General features: G+C 42.7%; 1 protein-coding gene across 2 annotated transcripts in view; it reads left to right on the forward strand.

The window, feature by feature from the left end:
• Positions 1-23332, forward strand: part of GALNT18 (polypeptide N-acetylgalactosaminyltransferase 18) — a 1871693-nt gene that overhangs the window by 1336932 nt on the left and 511429 nt on the right. The window lies entirely within an intron of this gene.

Here is a 23332-nt window from a genome sequence, read left to right on the forward strand (position 1 = left end):
TATTGACAGGGAGATTTACTAAGGACTTGCATTGGCCTTGTGTGATGCACGTTGTCGCAAGGCAGCACAAGTTCTTAACTTTGATTCCCTAAGCCATGCAAAACCCTTTTGCATGGCTTTGTGTGGATTAATAAATACAAAGAAATATAACTCAGCGCATAGGACTGCCTTGCGTTACTTTGTGGCAGATAAGTGTTACATGGGTGGAACACGGGCGTTCCCATGCATCCACCCAGGAATTTTGATACAAAGCCAAGTTTAAAAAAGACTGTGTTTGGGCCAAAATAGGGCACCTACCTGCAGAAGTGTAACAAGGAGAAATGTTTGTATTTCTCCTCCTTAATTCCTCTTCCCACGGGTGCTGTGTTCTGTCGTACACATACAAGGAAGAATATACTAAGAATTGCTTTTGGGGAGGAGGGTGTCCCTTCCTACACAAAAAGAATCTATCCCATAACGCAGACAACCTTTCACTATGGTGCAATTGTTCCTGCGATCGCGCTAGACATCACGCAGTCTGCCAGTGCAAGGAGAGAGCAGAAATGCTCTATATCCTTGTAAACATGGAAGATTTCTGTCCTCTCCCTCTCACGCAACATGGCGCAGCAAGGCAGCTTGTGTGGAAGAATGGTAAATCTGGCCCTTGATGACCTCTTTCATTTAATTTCTTAACTAATGGTATTTAATATTCCACTCTTTTGAAAATGTCCCGATAAGTATCTGTAGACTGCAGATGACACCTGTTCAGGTCTATTACAGTCCCTATTGGTTTGGCTGGGTCGTTTAATTAGAAGCAATTGGAACACTACCAGCCTCTTTTGAGGTTCATACGGCCTCACCCTGACCCACAGACCCAATTAATGCTGATCCCTACCACCAGTGATAAAAATATAGACCCTCTTGGAAAATTCGGCCGGGGAAGAACGATTATGATAGCAAAGAACTGGGCTCAGTGTGATGGCAGTCGCCAGTAAGTTATTTGCATATTACCACTTTAACCCTTTTCCTTGTGGAAACTCCAACTAATGAGGATACATTTCATGCAATGGACAATTATCGGTAGCCGTTCACATTTGACAAACGCACATGCACTACGGAAATATAATAAATATTCAAAGGGAATCTCATGGGAGAACATAACCATTTAGTGACTTCAGAGTGACCTCCCGTCATTCACAGTCTACAAAGCTAAGTAAATATCGCTGGAGGAGCCAAGTAGTGACGTTATGAATTTCAATCAAATGAGACACCTTACACTCAGTACAAAAGCAACATACCAGGCCAATAATATGCTGGTATGGAATCAGAATATTGGAATCCAAATATGGTCTGACATACATATTGTGGTTTAAATGTAATTTAGAATAAATATCGCCTCACTGGAGTTGATAACAGACAAACTACATCCAATGGGATAGCATTTTGGTTAACAACATGTAGGTCAACATATTTTTGTCAGATGATACATACAACCAATTTGTCATCCAGTGAAGATAATCCTGCCAAGTCAGACCGCTACTGAAGGAGTGAACAACTTTCCCTTCCAGAAAGGATGTGAAGCAGGTAAAGGCAAAATAACGTCCTCACACCTGACGACCGGAAATTTCACTTTGAAAGTGTATCCATCCCCACAGTGATAAGACCATTTTTGGTTGTTTGGAGTAATTCATGCTTTAGTATTGATCACATTTATTTCTCTTTAAAGGTATGCAAGCCAAATTAGTCTCTTTTTTACCCACATGTTGAAGATTCTAAATGAAACTGGGGTTTCTGAATTTCCTTGTAGGGAACTAAGAAAATGTCTAATACTCAGCAAAATGTTGTTTCTTTTTTCAGAAAAATTGAAAACATTTACTGTACAAGAAAGTTTCTGTTTTTCTAAAATGAACCCTCTTCCCAGCTTTGAAGAACAGGCAGGGTTGTAAAATCACAATTTTGGCAGTTGTCTAGATGGTAGTCAAATGTACCTAGATTTTAGGTCTCGCACCTAGCGATACACTGCGCAGCAGTGCCCTGTTTGTGCGTGTGTTTTTAGTTAGCTCTTCTGTGATTGGGCTTTCAGTGCATGTATTTTTAAACAGAGCACGCAATAGGCCAAAGGCGGGCGCATTGCTCTGCCCATGGCCTATTGGGGTCTGTAACGCGCACCAAAGCCCATATGTTATCAATTATTGTGCCCAGGCACCGGCGCGATAATTGAAAACATATGCCTCGCAGTGTCGCGGGCGCGCGCTCCACTCGCGGCTTTGTTTTTTTTTTTACTATAGCAATCACTTTAGCGATCACTTTCAGTGCAGATTATTATTATTTTTTTTACAACTGCTAGGGACGGGTGGTGACAACGTTGGAATATCACTAACTCTTTCACAGAAACCCCAGGTGTGCTGGAAAATGTAGGAAAGGGTTGGTTTTGTTATTCAAGAGCTAAAACCGAAGCTTTTTTCAAGTGTTTACTGCAACAGTGCTTGACTATTTTGGGAATGTACAAACCAGGACGCCCAGTATTGTCAGGCTCTCACCTCTTTTTTTCTGCAGAAGCACCAAGCAACTGAAGATAATTCCACAACCTCACCCAACCACCACAGCGACCGGCAATAATCTGGTCACTATGGTAGTCTGGGGAAGAAGAGAGACAAAACAAGGAAAGGAGGGAAAGAAATCCCTCGACGTTACTTAAACACCACTGGAATCTTCTTCAATGAAAAAGCTGAAAAAAGAAGGATTATTGATTTAAGAAAGGAGTTCTGTTATCTGTGTAGATTCCCTATTTCTTCTATTTCTAATTATTCTTTACCTTTAATTGTCCCTTCTTCTCTATTGCACATGGGGATGTATAAGAGGTAAATGTAGAGCAATTGACTGCAATTGACTGCAATTGACTGTATGGAAAGAATAAAGTTGTTACATTCAAAGAAACAATAACTTTCTGACTTCAATTATATTGCTAAATCAAAGTGCCCACCTGTACTAAGTTGCTCAGTAAACAATAGTTGATCCAATGGAAGGTTCTTAATGGTGAATCTAATAAGGCTTAAATGAAAGAACCCTTGAACAACCAGGGTATAAAGGCAAACAAGTAATAATTACATAAAGCAAGTTGTCAAAGAAAGGTTACCGTATAGTGATTGAAGAACTGCGAGGAAGTCTCTTTCTTCAATACGGTAGGAATGAACAAACTTGGTTAAATGATCCAACCCGCTAAGTGTCCAGAGTTGCTGAGCCACTGGAAACGATACGCAAGCGGAGCATGCAGCCCAGAGGTCCGGTTGACCGACGGAACACAGGATAGAGTCCGGCCAGTCAGCGGAACACCAGACCACAAAACCAAGCGGAACATACAACGGATTACTCAGACTTTGAATAGTCCCCAAGTCAAATGAAGAAAATTCAGGAGTTGAAAGTCCAGGCAAGAAACGAAGCTTCTTTGGGCTGCCAAAACAGGAATCCAAACTGCGAGGAACAACGCTGTAGACCGACGGAGGGAGTGCCTACGCAATGTCAATTATCAAAACCCGGGTAAACCCGGGTCAAGGCCTTTGAAGAAGCACCGCTGCGGGCGTGGAGGCGCAGCACTGCCCCCTGCCGGCCACTGGCATGTTATAATAAGGCAATCACCTTTAAGCTGGTAAAATGGGTGGGCTGAGTGCCTGCTGCCGAGACCTGTTTGCAAAGGTCAGGTCCCAGGTTTCAATGGCTCATTCTTCTCAACTCGAACAAATGAGTAATGCTGAATGAAAATGACAGCCTTCTGCGCTCGCTAAGGGGCAATTTTGTTAAGAATCTACACAATAGTTCTGTTTTACCAAAACTTGCAGCATCAAAGTTTGACTCACTGTTTCGAAAATAATTTAACAAAAAACAGCACATCCTTTGTCAGAAATGGTGCTGCACGCTCTAACAAAGGCTGCGGGTCACATATTTCATATAGGTTCCACAGAAAGCATCCAGCAACCCCCACATCACATTTCTTTGCTCTGATTACTTTACCCGGAAATGGCAGCCTCGGGTCTTATTAAAAACACAGGGCCAAACCGGAAGTTAAAACCAGTAAAGATAAATAAAATGTAGGTCAAATATGAAAGAAGGCAAAGGTGTTAACGCTGACCACTCCCTGGTCGATATTGTGTACAGTTCTTGCAACATTGAGAAGAAAGTAACCCTCCAAGTTTTTTCAAACACTGAAAGGTCGGAAAAAGGTTGGTGAGACACTGCCCAGATTACGAAAGAGTGGCTTCCAAGTGCCTAGCAGTGCGTAGAAAACAGTATTGTACGCTCAATTTCAGTGACCCAGCGCATCCGAGCCCCTGACCGGAAATACCTTCTTCCCCGGAAAGGCATGCATTCCATTCTGCAGTCACAACTCAGGCCCTGGGTCCAATCCCACCATGCGACCGGCTGCGCACACTCACCAAAAATGCGCAACAGTGAGTCGTGTCATGGTCATCCGAGGCACATAAATTAAACCAGAACGTCACCAGCAGCACAGTTCACCACAGGTTCAGCCTACCGTTGAAACGATGGCCCTATCGTGTCCCGGTTCTGTGCGTGGGTAGCTCATCCAGGCCAAGCTGTTTTTCGGTGCACTATGGTATTTATGGCCATGTGCATCTCATTCTAAAACCCGGAATACAAGATCCAGAATTCAACACAAGCATTTGCAATGCAATAGGTCTCACATTTGCGACGGTTTAATCTACTATCATTGCAAATGCCAATGCCTTTTATTTGTTTTAAAAATCAAAACATAAATAAAAGACATTGTAATTTACAATGCGAAATGCTCAAACTCACATAAATGCGGGACCTATTGCATTGCAAATGATTGTTATTATTTCTAACTTCTTGCAGTTTGTGGTGTAAACAGGTTTGAAAGTCAAGAGTGAACCTGAAGAGCTTCCCATTTCTGAAAAGAAGACGAAATTCTGAATTTAGCAAGATAACATTTGTGTGGTTTGGTCAAGGTTTTCTCAAGGATAATAATCATTGCAATCAAAAACGAATTAAAATAAGTAGGGAAAACTAGGTTTAAATGATTTCATCTGTCATTGTTTGCCCCGATGACTGACCTACTGTTTTGGGAGCAGAGATATATGGTATTTGCTGGTTGTCCAAAAACCTGTGATATCAGTATGAAAGAAATCTATTCATTTATGTAATGTGCTCAAGCAGGGGCGGCTCTAGGCTCATGGCGGCCCTGGGCAGGGAGCGTAGGTAGGGGCCCCGGAAGAGGGGGTCTGGGTGGGGCGGAGCGTAGAGGCCAGTTAAGAGGGGGGGGGGTCAGGGTGTTTGGAAGTGGAACAGAGCCGGAGGCCGCCAAATCCCTGCAGGGGCCACCACGCAAATATGTATCCATCCTCAGAGGATTATTATATTAAGGATATAAATTGGCATGGTGTCCCCTGGGGTATGGTGGCCCTGTGCAGGTGCACAGCTTGCACATGCCTAAGGCCGCCCCTGGCTCAAGATAATGAGGTTGAGAAGAGTGGTTATTTGTACAGCTCTTAATTTGTGGTTACCCATAATATCGTGATACAGAGGTCATTATGCATAATGTGTTTCTTGCTACACATTTTGGAGCCACAAAGGAAGAACTCAATTGATAACAAGTATTCTATTCTGTGTTCCACAAGTTCTGCCAATAAAAAAGTTCCTGCACTTGCCTGGGTGTGAGACGTTCACTGATGATAGGAAACACCTCAAATCACAACATCAAGTTTCTTCTTCTCAGATTCCCTCATTATGGTAATGTGGATTGCTGTGGGTTTTAGACCCAGGGTCAACCAGAACCCAGGGAAACTCACCAACCTCAGGCATTTCTGAACTAGACACCCAGGGAAGTCTAAGGTAGTGTGGTTTGTCTTGGTGTCATTACGTTCTCTTGCACATAATGCTGTGCAAATGCCAAACGTTTGCTAAAATCACAGATTTTCAACACATTTCTGCGATTGAAGGTTCTGGCATTTGCAGAAATCCACATAATACCTACTAAACTAGCATCCCCACACCTCTTGTGGTGGGCCTATCATCTGTGCCTGGACACCCAAAAGCAAAAAAAGGAAACAGCACGATTTTTCATTTCAAATTCACTCATTCTTGCAATATAGAGCACTGAGCTATTTGGGCCTGGGTGCAGTTGGTGAAAGCTACCAACACCTGACATTTTTACAAAACTTGGCAACTATGGGAGACGAAGGCTGGTGTGCCGTTATCCTTCCCCGAATGCCCTGCACAATCAAACATTGGCTCAAATCACAGATTTTCAACATATTTCTGTTCAGAACGTAACAAAATTATGCCATATGGGGATCGATAAAATTTATTCCATGCAACATTCCCACCCTTCGCTCGATAAAAAAGTGCCCTACGTGTATGGATAGGCCTATCTCCCCTGACAGAAAAGGTCTAAAAGCACAAAATGGAATCATCAAGATTTTTTTATTTCAAATCATTCATTTTTGAAAAGTGGATACCTGTGGGTGTCCAAGGTGGTGTGACTTGTGTGGCTACCACTAGACTTTCTTACCTAGAATGCCCTGCAAATGTCAAACTTTGGATAACATCTTTGATTTCTGTGTGGAAAAATTCTGCAATCTGAAAAAGTTTCTACAAGTAGCATTCCCATACTTCTCCCAAACTAAATGGTACCCCTTTTTATGAAGGTGGGTCTGCCCACAATAGGAATTGATCAACACTTGGATCCTATGAAGTCAATATAGTGTCAATGAGGTCTTCACATGGTTACAGTTTTGGTCTCTTTCTATGAAATGTTTTAGGTCTTCCCACACTTAGGAGGCAGCGTTTTAATCAGAAGAAGCGTGGTAACGCTGGGTGATAAGACTTTGGCCATTGTCTGAAGTGTAAGAGGTTTCTGTCACAAAGACATTAACAGGCATTTCAGGCAAGGAAATGTGCTGGGATACATACAACCCACAACACCCTGGATTCCTTCGGGTGTATAGGTTTCAGAATAGTGAAGGATTTATGGGGTTTCCTCGTTGCTGCCTGACCTTAGAACCCAAATAGGGCAGAGAATTGCTATGGCAAATGAGAGGAAAGTGGGATATAACCTTCTTTACTGGTCTACATGTCACAAATATGGGGAAAAGAATCCAAAGTTACTCACAATGGGGATCAGGATTTTCTTAGCCACAGGCGTTCAGAAAGACTGTTGGGGGTTTAATGGTGGGAATGTGGCCTGGTGTCAGAACAGGCAGACCCTTGCCCTATTTTTTAAAAAAATATCCCGGCATCCAATAGGCTTCCCCCTGCAGTAAGAATATTGAGGTAAATCCTCCAATCTTTCCCCATCGGATGCAGTTGGGGCCCCTATCCCCTCTTTTTAATCAATAATATCCGTGGTGTCTAGTGGGCTTTCTGCCTTCTGGAGTCAGATAGTGAGCAAACCCCCAATCTGACACCCAAAGCAGGAAGAAAGACTACTGGTGCCATTATGGGATGGGGCGTGGCTGATGCTCGGGCTGGCAGCCCGATCCCTGCGTCTGTTTTTATACATTTTTTCCTTTGGCATCTAGTGGGCATTCTCCCCCCATCCACTCATACCCTTAGTGGGGCAGAAACAATGTCATCTTATTTCAGTGTGGGGTACACATCTTCACTCTGCCTACAAGATGGAAAGAGTGTGTGTTTTGCCCTCAAGGGTGGGGTCAGGTCTGATGCTTGGGCAGGCAACCCATCGCTTCAGTTTTCTTTAAGTATTTTCTCTAATGTCTAACTGGCTTTCTGTTCACCAGGGGGGATAGAAACACTTATGCCCAGAGGGATTGGGCAAACACAGCACAATGCCTAGGTAGCCCACCTCCCCTTTTTATTTTTATTAAAAACCCAGGTGTCTAGTGGGTTTATGCTCCCTCAGGAGGTGACTGATTGGATTGATTTGAAATCTTATATAGGGCACAGATGCCCAAAGGCGTCTAGGTACTGGACGAAAGGGTTGTAGAAGGAAGTGTAAGAGCAGAGTTTTAATTGCCAAAAACCATGTCTTTAATGATTTTCTGAAGGAGAGCAGTGTTGGGCTGTTTTTTATGTCAGTTGGTAGCGAGTTCCAAGATTTAACTGTCCCCAGAATAGATACGAGGTTAGGTGTTGCTTCAGGATCTAAGTACCAACACCATTCAATGCCTTGAATGCTAGGCATAGGCATTTAAATGTTATCCTTTTTTCAACTGGGAGCCAGTGAAACATTCTCCGACATGGGAAACTGATTGGAATTTAAGAATGGCCAACAGCTGTCTGGCCGCTGCATTTTGAAGATGCCGCAGCTTAAGTAGAAGCTGTTTTTGGATGCCCACGTAAAGAGCATTACCAATCAAGTCTGCACAGGGAATTCGTCAGTATGAAAGGACGAATTTTCCTGATTATCTTTAGGGATAAAGAAAATAGTAGAGGTAAGATTACTGATCTAGTATTTAAAGGTTAGATTATTGTCAGATACGGACCCCAAATTCTTCACCTTTTTAACAGGGACTGGAAGATCTCCCAAACCAGCTGACCACCACCTATGTGACCAGAAGAAGGTGTCTGTACCAAAGAGGAGTACCTCAGTCTTTCCCCCATTTAACTTTAAGCAGACTGGGGTGAACTGCCTCTAATCTGCCCCTTCCCCACTCCCAGGAGGGTGCATGTAGGCTGCTGTGTCCTTTGAATGTGGAGGTATGACCTGATGTAAGGATGGGCAACACCCACATTTTTAAAATTACTTTATACATGCTGTCAAGTGGTTTTCTGCCTACAGGGCTGCAGATTGGGCTATAGCTCCCAGTCTGCTTCCCGAAAGACTGGTGTGCCCTTTGGTGTTTAGGGGCATCACCAGATGCCAGGGTGGGCCACCTCACCCAATATTATTTAGTTACTTTATCCTTGGTGACTAGTGGGCCCTTGGCCCCACTTGGGGTAGGGAGGAGGGGTTGCCTGTGTTACACTCCCTAAATGCATTCCCAGTCTGATTGTTTGTTTGAGTGGTCATTAGCCTATTGCCAAGATGGCACTCCTCCCTAAAGAATCCCTGGGGTGTACTAGGTGGATTTCTGCTTGGGTGATCCCCCAACATGGATCCACTTGGGAGAGTTATTGATGAAAAGGTGAAATGTTCCCCTTTCAAGTGGTAAGTGTCTCACTTTCATTAGTGTTCAAGGAGCTGAATAATCCCTCCAGCAAACTGAAAGCAGTCAGCAGCTTTCACTTTGGCTCTCCGGGGCATAACTCAGCTGCTGTGGGACATCAATGTGCTTCCCTGCTGGCCATCACACAAGCGAAAAAATATTTGGCACATGAGAGAGACTCTTACCTTGAGCCTCAGATTTCTTTTTTAAGAATACATCAGTAGGATTTTCTCCCTGGTGTGGTGGGAAAATGGTTTACATCCACCGTACTACAGAGGTAATAAGGTGAACGGTTTGTCCACTACATTAAAGGGCAAATAACTAATTTTTAATGTTAAGCTGGCCATTTTCCTATTGCGAAACAAGCAAAGCTCTCGCAACCACAAAGCAGTAAAATGACATAAAAACAGTAGTGACAATAAAGTTGAGAACAACAGCAGATCTTGTATTTTCAAATTCCCAAAACGTTTATTTGGATCCACATTCAGCCGACACGTGTTTCGTCGTGTTCAAAAGTAGAGTCAACACGACTCTTCAGGGCTGGTAAAGACCCAGGCATCTAATGGTTAATGCAAAAACGTTGAAGTTGTATGGCGCTGAATCCTGTATAAGATTTGACAGAAGATCACTGTATAAGTAATCCAGAGAAAATCAGTTCCGGGTCGGGAATATGACTAGATTATCAACGTTCGCGCTCACTGAAGCACAATGGTGGATGAGTAAAGAGACTGTACACGTGTACGTGTCAGATTAAACTGGGAGGGGATCCAATACTAAGGGCTGGAGTAGTTTGTTCGGTTGCTGTAACACAAGCGGTGCGCTGTGATTTGGAATCCCTCCTCTGTGTGTTCCCGGTCGCCGTGTTCCATGGACGGACCATTGCGCTTCAGTGAGCGCGAACGTTGATAATCTAGTCATATTCCCGACCCGGAACTGATTTTCTCTGGATTACTTATACAGTGATCTTCTGTCAAATCTTATACAGGATTCAGCGCCATACAACTTCAACGTTTTTGCATTAACCATTAGATGCCTGGGTCTTTACCAGCCCTGAAGAGTGGTGTTGACTCTACTTTTGAACACGACGAAACACGTGTCGGCTGAATGTGGATCCAAATAAACGTTTTGGGAATTTGAAAATACAAGATCTGCTGTTGTTCTCAACTTTATTGTCACTACTGTTTTTATGTCATTTTACTGCTTTGTGGTTGCGAGAGCTTTGCTTGTTTCTCATTACTGAAATTCTTGGAGTTTCTTTGAACGGTTAGGGTTATCCCGTTCGCTCTTCACGCACCACGCTACAAATACTATTCTCCCACTACACTATAACGTTTACTATAGGCAGAGCGCCTTCCATCTGCACTTAAATAACCCTCATAGCTGTCTCATTTTCCTATTGCAACTGATTAGCTATTCTTACTGTTGACTAGGCTGACTGTTAACTGAAAGAAGAAGTATACACCACCCGCACCTCAAAGAGCTACACTGGCTCCCAATGCACAAACAGGCACTATATAACTCCTCACACACATACAAAGTCTTACACAACATTAGCCCCACATACCTCAGCAGCCACATAAACCTCTACAATCCTACCAGACAGCTCCGCTCATCCAGACACCTACTCACACCCCCTTCACATACACAGAACCAGATTTAGCAGTCGGAACATCATCAGAGCATCCTCCTCAACTCTTGAGATCCACAAGAAATTGAAAACCTGACTTCTTACCAGTTCCCACCCTAGCTTAGCCCATACATTTCCTGCTTCAACACCAGGTTTACCCTCCTGGGTGAGCTGTGTGCTATACAAATATGCATAACATAATATAACATAGCATGGTTGCATTATTATGGATAATAATGCTGCTGGGTCCAATAGTTCTACCTACTTACAGATCTGTTCCAAGCCTTTCTTATGTTGTGAAGCTTTTGAAACAGGAAATTATTCCTCTGTTTGATTTTTTATGCTTAACAAGGTATTTGATGCTACCGAAGGAACTTTGTTCAATGTAACCTTTAGCGTCTTCCCCAGTCTGGGTACCCCCAATGACTATGCCACACACAGAGCTTATTATTACCTGTCTTTATTTTCTGTGTGTACCTGCAAACTCAACATTCTAAATCAGTCAAATATGATTACGACTTGTTTGTATAATAACTTTTTTCTTTTTCAGAACCAAATTTTCCATCAAGTCATATATGTAGCAATGGGGGTCTGTTTCTCACCCAGCTATGCCTGTCTGCATATGGGCATGTGGGAGGAACAGGTCCTTAAAACACAATTCAGTGACATTTTAGCCAAACACATGCTTCATTGGTACAGATATATCGATGATCTGTTTCTAATCTGGAGGGGCACGGCTGAGCAGGCACTCCACTTTATCGAACAGATCAATGACAATAGCCTCAATTTGCAATTGACAGCGCATGTGATCAAGGGACAAGTATATTTCCTGGATGTTGAGGTATTTGTATCGAATGGCACACTAGAGATTAGATTGCACAGAAAATCCACTGCAGGCAATGCAGTTCTCCACGCGACCAGTCACCATCCAGGACACCTGATTCGCAGCATTCCCTTTGGGGATATGCTGCAAATCAGGAGAATCTGTAGTCTGGAGGATGACTGTGTAAGGGCACAAAAACAAAGTAGGGATAGATTCCTAGCCAGGTGATATTCCACTAACACAATAGACAATGCTCTCAAGAAGACACACTTGATCTCTAGAGCAAATACACTGGAGAACGAAGTTAAAGCTTTTAACACAAATTTTGCTCAGATCGATCAACCTACAAGACTGATATTAACCTACAATCGTCAGAATTAGTCTCTACGTAGGATATTCCAGAATAATTGGGCACTGGTACGTTATGATCCAGTAGTTGGTGATCTTATGTCTAGAACCCCGAATATAACCTACAGAAAAGCACGGTCTATGTGTGACACTTTGGACAAAAGCAACCCAGAAGTTCCTCTGTCTAAAACCTGGTTGAATTCCAGAAGGGGGTTTGTAGATGCAGTTGGTGCAAATCTCACAAATATGGTACCAGCAAGACAATATACAAAACAACTTTTAACAAGGACCCAATGCCTATCACTAAGATGCTCACATGTAGAATTTGCAGTGTATGTGGTGGAGTGTTCGTGTGGTTTGCAGTATGTCGGAAGTACAAAGCTGCCGGTCCACAAGAGGATACTCCAGCACATCCGCGCAATTAACAATAGTGATGCATCCTACCCGGTAGCCAGACACTTTAAAGAATCTCACCTTAACAATCTAGATCACCTCCGATACTTTGTGGTGGACACAATTCCAACACTCTTAAAGGAGTTGCAACCGGGAAGCACTCCTCTGTAAACTGGAAACTAGATATATTTTAGAGTTAGACACCAAGACGCCAATGGGCCTTAACTCTAGTGAAGACTTTTATACCTGCTTGTAACCTTTTCAAATTTGACATGTACAATGGTATGAGATTATTGGCTTTGCTGCTGTAATTCTCTTTGTTAGCCTGTTTTTTTAGCACTACCACTTTAGAAACTAATATTGGTTTATTTAGGTGGCACTAATTTTAGACACTTGCTCTTTAATAATTTTAGCATAGTGGTTGGGTACATTGCCAACTTGGGCTGTATTTCTCTGCACTGCCACTTTTCTCAGTAAAAGCAATGATATGAACTAACATTATGCAGTAAGCACTAGGTTCAATTTTGTAATACTGGGTGCTGTGACAGTTGAATATGGGATAAATAATTATTTGCATTGGCTTATGAATTTCGCCATGTATTATTTCTGTTTTTAACTGCTAAACATTTGCAATGCAATTTAGTTGTTCAAATAGAGATTTCAACAATGAAGGTTTTTATATCGACAATTCAATTGCACTGTTTTACCGTTTACATGCTTTTTAAATACTTTTAAATATCTATGAATCAATGAATATTTAATAAGGTATTGCTTTTACTCAAATACTAACAGTTACTATGTTTATTTTTAATACTTGCTGGCATTGTGACAGAGCTTATACAGACTCTCTATGTCTAATATGTTAGGTAATTTGTTGGTTGTCACATGATTCTGCACTAGCACTTTAAATGTAGAGGCACTCTGCATGCACATTATATGAACAAGGACTTTTGAAGGCCGAAACGTGTCACGGCGGCGGTGCATGGTATTCATTAAAAAAATCATGCACTGATATCTGGGTCCGCATTCATCTTTTTCCATAAACCGGAGTGTGTTTGACGAAGTACGCAGTATAAATATATATACATAGATATCTTTTTGGTGCTTTAATTGTTCGACCCAATCTTGTGTTTGGAAACTGGGAGCTGTCACCATCAATGTCCAGGATCTGCGTTGATAGTGTAGAGGCAACAGCAGTCACTGGTGCATCAAAACCAGTCTCTCCTTCAACATGTAGATCTGATGAGCAAGGAGATAAATGCCACAAGTGAAAAGAGTCTCTGGTATGGGTGCTGGGCAGTAACCATGCGTCCCTTGGTAGACACCACTTGAAAAGCTTCTATATCATAAATAGAGCATCAGATTTTCTTTTCCACATCTGTCGTGTGAGCACTTGATCTCCTCTCCTAAAAATAATTTTCTGTGCATGTCGTCTTTTGTCAACATAAGCTTTCATCTTTTGTTTCTGACCTTCTCCATAATTGCATTCTCATTTTTCTCTCTCTGATTGATCCACTGAGGTATCTTAGTTGTCATTGCTCTCCTGAGCATCAGTGTCTCAGGACTTTCACCTGTGATTGAGTGAGGTGTTGAACAATAAGCTCTTAAGGTAGAATTTAATGCAGTTTTTCAATTGAGCTTTCAAGCGTAGCATGCTGTACTGCTTTCTTTAGCTTTCTCATACAGCGCGCAACAAGTCTATTGTCCTTTGGCCACAAAGGTGTGCTCTTCTGATGCGTTATATTCAGATTCTCTAAGAAATCTTTGAACTCACGACTGTTAAATGCAGGCCATAGTCAGATATCAAAATGGCTGGAGCACCCCATGTCACAAAGATGCCATCTAGTCTCTCAATGACTTAGTCTTGAGTGGTAGATGAGACATCCTCAATTAAGGGAAATCTGGAGTATTCGTTCACAATCACCGTCAGGTGATGCCCATTATCAAGTGGACTAAAAAGGTCTATGACTACTCTCTCCCAGTCATGCTTCTGGAGTTCTGAAATGTTTAAGGTGTTTTGAGTAACCTTAGTAGAAAGGCAGTTGCACAGATGTCAGGCCTTTAAATCCTTCTCTACCCGCTCATTGAGAAATGGAAACCAGGATCAGTCTCAGAGAGCTCGTTTTGTGGCAGTGATTCCACAATGTTCTTCGTGGGCCACAAAGCCATTTTGCAGGGTTCTCGATCCTTGCAATATAACTCCTTCATGAGTTATCAACAGTTCATCTTGGACATTTTTTTATTTATGATATTCACCATCACTGATGAGAGGTTGAGGGTGTTGGTTCCATGACTGAGGTGTGATGATATCTATCAACTCTAGCATGTCACTATCATGGCTTGTGACTCTGATAATTAGGGCTAATGAAATGGTAGCTGGTGTGTTTGATTTTATAATGAAATTTGTATTGGCTTCAGCCATCTTGGATGGAGTACCATGACCTTGTATAAGCACTCTGGAAAACATATCAGCAGGGTTTGTATCCTTCCTTTGACGATGCACAATGTTATAACTGTACTCATGTCATAGTTCCATCATTAAATGCAGGGAGATATCTTGACCTTTGGATTGCTAAATATAATAAGTAAAGCCATTTGAATAGTTACCAGCTTAAAAGGCTTTCTGTATAGGAATACATTGAAATGTTCACAGGCCCATACCACGGATTAACTTTCTTTTTACAGGTTATGAATAAGCACGTTCTGTTTGGAACAAACTCCCACTTGCGTATGCCACAATATGCCTTTGAGCATTCGAATGTTCGCGGTGCTATGGAAGGAGGGCCCCTAATCCGATTGGGCTAGCACCGACAACAAGCTCTCTATGAAACTTCGGATTGAAATATGTCCTTTCAGTAGCATACTTAAAGTTTTTTTTGATTTTCTTAAAATTTATCTCGCATTAATGTGACCAATGAAATGAAAAAATAGTTTTCGTCAACTCTCTCAATGGAGCACTTACAGTGGCACAGGTCTTATTCATATCTGGATCAGTAAATGGCCAGGTCAAGAAATGAACGAACCTTAGAAACATCTTGTGGGGGATCAGCATTTGACAGGGCTTGTACTTTAGCAGGATCAGGTGTCATACCCCATCACAAAAGATATGGCCAATGAATTTTAACTTTGTCTTGTGGAACTAACATTTTTCTGTATTCAAAGTCAAACCTGCATCCGGAAGTAAACACCATACTTGTCTGAGAGCTTTATCATGTTCTTTTTGTGTAGCTCCGAAAACCAATATGTCATTGCTATAATTGAACGCATTCATGACAGGCTGCATTGTATGTTGAATGACATCCTGAAAATGTTCTGCAGCTGATTAACTTAATCTTTTGTATCAAAACAAATGAACATGTGTAGAAAAGGTTGTAATGTACCTGCAACTTTCTTTGCGTTCCAACTGATGAAAACCGTTTTTCAAATCAAGGCGAGAGAAGACAGTTGCACTATTTAATTGCGTTATCATATCAGAAATATGTGGACCTGGATGTCACTCTCATTGAATTGACTTGTTTGCCTGATGCATGTCAACACATAGGCGTATAGCTCCTTCACTGTTCTTTTTGGGCACTACCACTATGGGAAAAACCCATGGTGTGGAACCTGTAGACTGCTCAATGATATCATTCTTAAGTAAAGATTCAAGTTATTTTTCAACAACATCTTGTAAATGAAAAGCAATTTGTCTTAGTCTTTGGGCAGCAGTACGGATATCCTAATTAATATGCATCTTCACATTCATAGCATTAAACTTTCCTAAACCATGAAACAATGAAGAGAATTACCTTACTGTTTCATGGCGAGCATTCATGTTGTAGTTTATGGAAATCAGTCCCATATCAGCAGCTGTGCTGAAACTGAGTAGACAGACACTTGATGCTGTACTTGGAAGCACATGTATGGGTGCTCGCTCCTTCATTTTCTTGTGTTTCCTCATCGCTACAAATGAACGTTGAGGGTGTTGATGCAGACCATGTATACCCTTTGGTTTTCAATGGCATAACTTTTGGTAATGGAGACAATTCATCATATTTCCCCGCAGGCATAATGTTTATCGAAGCCCCACTGTCGATGATGAGAGGTATCAAACAATAATTTGCTTTCAGTGTGGTCTTTGGACAATGTATGAATGACTTTGGTGCTTTAGCATGTTGACTTTTCTTTGTCTGACATTTTTCTTCACATGTATCCAGTCGAACACTTTTCTGAGTTAAACATCGAAATGGCACAACAATCTTCTTCACTTTCACCTAATAGTGATCTAGAAGAACCGCTTGGCGATGATTTAGATGACAATCAACTTCGTTCAGTGTTGATTTGTCTTAACTGATGTTGACGCTTGGGCTTGTGGGAGCGTGTCAAACGTTGCTTTTGGAACATTCCAGTGCCCATTTTGTCTTCGTGCCGTGAGGCACTTTATTTTTCCTTTGCTTTGCAAACCACCACAGAATGGTTCTCTTTCCCATAGCCGTTACTTAACTGTTCAATGGGTTGACATTTACCTTTGTGTGGAAACTAAAATTCACATCCAAAACACAACTTCTATTTACTTGTAGATATCACTTTGTGTCTTTTTTCAGACTTTGGCTTTTATTTATTTTTCACACTCATGACTGATACATTCGGGGCACCTCTGGCCTCCATGTCAGCAGCTTGTCTATTGGCAAGCTCTTCAGCTCTGGCAGCCATTAATATCCGCTCCTGGCTAAGAGTTTATCTCAGCATTCATCATCTGAATGAATCCGACAAGCATCTACTAATAACTCTAAGATGTATAGCTTTTTCACCAATAAATTCATTGAAATTACAGTGTTTGATGAGTGTGTAGAGTCGCTCCACAAATTCATTGATGGTTTTACCAACTTTGTCATTCTTGACTGACATTTTGTTTTCTTTTGTAATCTACGCTGGCCCTTGAATTAAACTTGTGATTCAAAGTTTCTTTAATCTGACGATATGTGATTTCTTCATTAGTTTGCAGCATCTTCCTTATGACTTCTTTTACACAATCACCAGCAAGATTTTTGAGGTATTTGATAATCTTTCTGTCACCAGTCTCTTCAAGTGCATCAATGAAATCATCAAATGTCTCTATCCACCCAATCCATCTTTCGCCAATATTTAGATTTTTAGATGTATCGAAAGGGAGTGGTGGTTTCAGGAAGACAGCAGCCTTGTTCCCATTTATGGGAGTGGGTACATTGAGGGAGGAGCTCTTTCAGAGATTAACGGCGGTCCACTAAGGCCAGCTTCATCTGCACCATCATAGAGGCCCTGAAATGGATGGGCCTCCGGATCGTCTTGGACAGTCTGTGGGATGGTGACCACTTTCTTGGTCTCCATCAGAGCGCTTCACTTTCTGGAGACCTCTGGAGGTGTTCTCAGCCACCACCTGGCAGCTTGGGTGGTGTGCCACTTCAGGTATTGGACTGCTCAATAAGCACAACCTCTGTGCTCCTTCTTGGGTCTCCTCACCCTGTGATGTGGTCACAGAGAATCACTTATCGAAGCTCTGGTAAGTGGAATAAGAGTATGCTTTCTGGTCAATTGTTTCGTCAGCCAGCGCTTTATGCATTGGACTACTGCAGTCTTTAACGTTTTGTTTCTGTATCTTTATGTATCCACCTTTGCTCCGTATAACGTATAACTTTATCTGGCATGACAGCGCAGTACCTTTATGTATTCACCTGACCAGCAGGTTCTCGGCCCACAAAGTACAGATTCTCTACAATGCTTTCGTTATCGTCAACTGTTTCACAGTGGCTGAAGTTGCGCTTTGCCTCCACATTCTTTAAGCATTGATTCTGTACTTCAATAACAGTACACTTGGCATGCACAAACAGTTTAATTGGACTACGGCACACTCTATGGGAGAGCACTGTCATTCTTTGGGTTAATTATCCCCTATCTCATCCCCAGACTGGGTACCCAGCGATGACTATGCCACACATGAAGCGTACTATAACACAACTTTATTCTTCTGTGTGTAACTTCAAACTCAACATTCTAAATCAGCCTTCTTTGCATTCCACTCTTATACCTATGGAGTCCATCAGGAGCCAAAAGTGTCCATCATTGCTAACTTCCAAGATGCTACATAACCTATGCTTGGAAGTCAATAATAGAGGCAATGGGGGAATGATCTTATTAAATTTGTCTGGGGCCTTTGACAATGTGGACAACTCTAAATAGACTTTATGGATGTTCATGTTGGGTAAATGACGTACCTTCATGGATCGGACATCCTCCTTTTTACAGGAATACAGCAAAAAGGTGTCTCTTACTCTTTATGTGCTATACCTTGAGCCCCACAGTCTAAACTGTATGGTTCCACAGCATATGTTACTGCCCCTCCCATTCTTCATTGCAGATCACACCCTTCTCTATGTTATGGGGTTGAAGTAATTTAGCGTAAAAGGTTAAAATTACATTGTTGATATTCAGCTGATTGTTAAAGTATCATCTGTTTCAACAGGAAATTCTACCTTTACATTATGTCTGAAAATCATTAATTAAAGGATGATGGGTAACGTTCTAAACATTAATCTGTTAAAGATATTAATAGTCATGGTACAGACAAACGGTGCCTTGTGGAAATCTTTCTCACTACATTAAGCCTTTATCCAGCCCCCATGCAGTGGAAGTAACCTGATGTTCTTGATGGATAGAAAGTACACCATGCATCCCCAAATGCTAAGTCCACAGGTTAACCTAATGATAACTCTAATTATTTTTGTAATTGAACAGCTTCACACAAATAACTCATGAGGTGATAGTCCTAAGTGCTGCTAATGCCAATGGAACCTGCTTTGGTTTATAATACCAGCCAAACAGCTTGCCAACACTGAAAAATACATATGTTAGAACTCTTTTTGAACTAAAACACTTGGAACATTTTTCTGACAGTTTGGGCTATTTGCACTGGCTACTAGTAAATAAGCTGTTCAGTTTAATGCAGTTTACCTAGTAGCGTAGGATGGATGCCATGGGCCCTGGTGCAAGATAGGAGACATGCCTATTTGACTGCTGTTGGACTAGTTAGAAATATAAATTATCAGGAGTCAGTCGGGACCTTAATGGTCCAGAATATGGTGCCTCTCCACCTGCTGCACCAATGGTAGCTACATCTCTGTTTGCATAGATCCCAGAGGTGTCACATCTGTTTTCAATGCAATCAGTTATTCTGATTAAGCCAAAAGATATTGTCCTGCCCAGTTCACTGCTTGTTTGTGATAGATCCTCACATGCATATCATAACAGGAGGGAAAGACAGCACCAAGTATTACAGATATTTGATTGCCCCCTGCTTTAACTAAGAAGGATTTTGTTTTGTTTTTTAGAGTTTTATATAGCGCAAACTCGACCCAAACGTTTCAGTGCGCTTTACATGAGCACCAGTTGCGTTACAGTCGAACACATTTATTTTGTAAGGCGCGAGGAGGGATAGGGCCAGATGTACGACACGCAAAATAGCGCCTCGCAAATTGCGAGTCTTTTGCAGCTCGCAATTTGTGAGGTGCAATTTTGCATGCGCAACAGTATTTTGCCAACTCTTTGCGATTGCACTCCCCGTGAAGAAATGGCGGAGGGGCCCGGGAGCCCAACTCCTTGCCCCGTGTGAGGAGGCAGGGGTGGGAGGCACCGTTGCGCCCTTGCCAAGAAGATGGAAGGCGGGGCCCGGGACCCCATCTCCGGGCCCCACAGTATCCAGGATGGGGGGAGCACATCGCGCCCCCCGAAGGTGTCAAGGGGCCCGGGACCCCATCCCCGGGCCCGAAGTCAGGAAGAAGGAGGGGGGGAGTGCCGCCGGAGCGGGCAGATGAGAACTGAAGGGCCGGCTCCCGCGGTCGCACACCAGGGTGTGGGCCGAGCGGGGAGCCGACGGGGCAGCCAGGGGTGGGCTCCCTTGACTGCCCTCAAACTTGGAGAGCCTGTGGGGGTCCTGGGTGGGACTGGGGTCCCAGACAAGGAGGAGGAGGAGGAGCCTGGGGCCCGGGTGGGACCAGGCCCCAGACCAAAGCGCAGAGCGGCCGGTGGTGGGCACACCTTGCCGCATCCCCTTACCCGGGGGTCCAGGTGGGACCGGGCTCCCCAAAGAGGCCTGAAGATGCCAGCGGGTCAGCCTGGCTCTCCACAGCACTGCGGGAGAGCCGCTCATCAAGTATTCACGAATAGGAGAAAAATCTCCCCATAATGCCTTGCCAGGCGTTTGGAAGCCTACTATTCTGGTGCGTGGGGGCCCCCCAGAGGGGGAGGGGTCACCCTCAATGATGAAAAGGTGCTGGGGGGAGCTACTGGAGAAGTGCAGTCTCCCCCCCAGCATGAAGAGATAAGTCACCCTAGGTGTCCTGGGGATTTGAAAAGAATAACCCCTCCAGGGCTCAACCTGCATTTAACACCTTCTGGGCTGCAACTTTTGTTCTACAGCTGAGGATGTTAAGATAATTGCATCAAGGAGTAAATGGCTGAGTTGGGGTTGTCTGGAGAAGGGCATCCCCTGAAGGTGAAGAGTTGTAATTGCACTGAAATGCATTTATTAATGGTTATTTCTTTTCAAGGGACTGATGTTTAAGGTGATGTTATAAGCATAGTGGATTTAAGTGGCTAGACACTCCTGCTTGGGTGTCTGACTGTATTTACTTAATCCTGCGATAATCTGTGATGCCTTTAGGGGCTGTAATTGCAATGCATTTTTAATGATATCCACATGTGTTGAGTACTATCATTCTAAAGTGTGCAAAACATGTATTCTTGCTGCTGTGCTTAGGTGAAGACCCCAGACTATTAGCCCTTAAGATGTAGAGGTGCCTACTGTATGGTCAGCAGGAGATGCTCAGTCAGGATCATGTGTCACAAAGGCAGGTGTAGTCTGTTTAATGCTTGTGGAGGTAATGGGGGAGGGTCGCCAGTGGGATGTGCCAGTCCATAGGGCCCTCCCTCCAGGTTAAGACCAATTCACTGCATTGGGGGCAAGATGATGTGCATACATGGGAGTGGTGGTACTAGACGCCACCACCCCCGCAGTAGGGGTGGAGATGTTATGCAATGTCACAAGGTAATTCCATCAGCTTATGTATATTTGTAAATTAGTGTATAGTATTGAGTGGTGTGTGTGTTTAATAAATGTACTCTTACTTTTATAAAGCAAAGTACCGACTGGACAATCAATTATTGAGTGTTATTTTTGCGCACCTGCAAATGGCGATTACTAGCCCACACCACCTCCCTTGAGTAAGCCTCAGACTGCTCCGCAACGCTACCCTCTGAGAGTCAGGAGCTGCCCTAGGGTGTTTTGTTCCCATGTGAAGGACAAATGTGTCATGTTATTTGTGCAGGCCTCACAGATGTTGCCTCGTTTTCCAACAGCCATGTAGTGTAATGATCATGAGGGAGAATGGGAACAATATGAACCATCACATGTGAGCAGTTGCTCATGACACTTGTGTTTTGGGCTTTTTTTTTAACACAAAATGCATTTTCATTCCAAAATGGACAAATGGATACACCATTACAGACTCCAATAAGGAAATATAATTAAAAGAGAGCGCTGTAGAAAGCACAATGCATAAACGCAGATATAAGTAAATTGAATACTTAACTAAACAATCGTTTTGATGGCAGTGGAGTTCATAAATATCGAGGGAGGCTTGACACAAGAAAAAAGGACATCTAATTCATTTGGATAAGGATCTGATTTCTATAGCACTGACATCATTCAAAAGATGAGTGCTAGTGTTGCAAAATATCTTAATATTGCAGATGGTACGAAAAATAAGTACACCCTGGACCATGTGTATCTAAATAAAGGATGAAAGTAAAGCTGACATATCTACAGAAAAAACGTTGAAAGTGCAAAATTACATAAAGTGAGACATGAAACAGGTGTCTGTAATGCATTTATAAATTCTGAAGCCAATTTTTTTCACACATTTTCTCGATCTGCAAAAATGCACCTTCAGCCGGGTCTGCGACTATGCAAGCACAGATTTGCAGCATCCCTCTTTACCATACACTTCTATGTGTCCTACCTTAGAGTTGTCTTACATGTAAAAAAGGGACGTTTAGGGTCTGGCAAGTGGGTGCACTTGCAAGGTCAAAATGGCAGTTTAAAACTGCACAGACAGATACTCCAGTGGCAGGCCTGAGACATGTTTGCTGGGCTGGTTGCACAATCAGGGCTACAGGACCACTAGAAGCATTTGACTTACAGGCACTGGGCACACCTCATGTACTGCACCAGGGACTTCCTAGTAAATCAAATAGGGCAATCATTCAAAAAACAGATACCATCACATTTTAGACAGTAAGCACTTGCCTTTAGTAATGGTAAGCAGTGGTAAAGTGCTCAGAGTCATAAAGCCAGAAAAACCAAAATCCATCTCACAGTCAAAAACAGGAGGTCAGAGGCAATAAGACAGGGAAAACCACTGCTATGGATGCCAGGTCTAACAGAACACAAAACAGAGAAATTACTATTTAAGACCACACCTATATTATGGTGCTGACATTAGGCCTGATGTCCAACCCTTGCAAATTGTGCCTCTCAGACCTCCATGTCTGCGACTGCTTTACAATAAAGCAGTTTTTTTAATGCAGGAAAACGGGATGTATTTAAAAAAAAATGAAACTTTTTTGTTTCATTTTTTAAGGACAGGTAGTGTTCCCTTGGACCCTTGCCTGCCCTTAAAACATATTTCAGAGCCAGTCAGGAAGGGAAAAGGGTCCCCTGTGAATTCCTTCCCTTTTGCAACTACATTACCACCGTCTTGAAGGGGTTGGTAATTTGCAAGTGTTTTACAACCACAATTGCAGTCGCAAAACATTGGTACATGGCTGTGACTTGCTATTAGGAAGGGAACGCCCCTTCCTAATAGCGAGTCACAAAACACTATTTTGCGAGTAGCTAATTATTTGCGACTCGCAAAATAGTGTGTGTACATGAACCGATCAGAATTAGCAGGCGCAAACAGGTCGCAAACCCGTTTGCACATCCTAATTCTCATCGGACATCTGGCCCTT

This window comes from Lissotriton helveticus, chromosome 3_1, assembly GCF_964261635.1.
Source record: "Lissotriton helveticus chromosome 3_1, aLisHel1.1, whole genome shotgun sequence".
NCBI classification, from domain to species: domain Eukaryota; kingdom Metazoa; phylum Chordata; class Amphibia; order Caudata; family Salamandridae; genus Lissotriton; species Lissotriton helveticus.